Below are 1,076 nucleotides of genomic sequence, written 5' to 3' on the forward strand. Positions count from 1 at the left end.
TTTTACTTATACAATACTGGGTATTACTGCCAAAGATTAAGTGAGCCATATCCATCAATCCATATGACCTTGTTTCCCATGTCCCAGTAGTTATATTACATAAAATCTTAATAAAAATACTGATAAACTTTTTCAACTCAGTATGAGTCAAAAATTCTTGTCAAGCAAGTTTCAATATAAATGTTAGTTCTAGAAAAATACCAGATGGCCTCACTCAGCAGGAATTTAGAAAACCTAAATAAGGGACCAAGGAAAAGACTAATTATTAAAATAAAGTAAAAATCATAATCAACAAACAACTATAAACCAGAGACACAATGTGTGTGTGTGGGGGGAATTGTATGGGGACTATAACCAAGATGAAAATGCATACATTGTGCAAAAATGATGTAAAAAATATATAAAATTTTAAAAAATGAAAAAAAAATGTTCTGTGAAGATAGGCATGTATATACATACACAAGATCTTATTACATTCACTATTAACTCAGTTAAAAATGTTTGGTATGCTTAGTAGTATATCAAAACAAAATGTAGTATCACAAGAGCCCACTGTGATGTTAAATTACACAACAGCCATTTGTATCTTTATTACAAATAATTGAAGGACCTTTACCTTGGAAGCCTGATGGTACAGGGTAGCGCCCAAACTCCTCAAAGAATTTTCAAAACACTTTCGTTACCTGATGTGTCATTAATTGAATCTATCATTAACAGTGCTCTCTGGATACAATGAATAGATTTCATAGACTGGGAGAAAAGCAGGATGCATGTATCTGACAAAGGATTTCTAATCAGCATATGTAAGCACTTCTATAACCAGTAAAACAGCTCACTTAAAAATGGGTAGAAAGCACTAGAAATCTACTTTGGAATAAATGCTTTGGAATAAATCAAAATAATTTGATTTCCAAATTTTTACAGTCAAGTTACTTTATAAGAAATTTTAGGATTTGAACTTAACTTGTGGGGATAACTTCAGCAGACTATTTAGGTAGATCCTATTCCTTAATGGCATTTCTTGGAAATAAAGTAGCCATTTAAGAAAACAATTTCACAAGGACACGTTTTTGCTG

Source organism: Talpa europaea (assembly GCF_964194135.1).
Source record: "Talpa europaea genome assembly, chromosome: 7".
NCBI classification, from domain to species: Eukaryota; Metazoa; Chordata; class Mammalia; order Eulipotyphla; family Talpidae; genus Talpa; species Talpa europaea.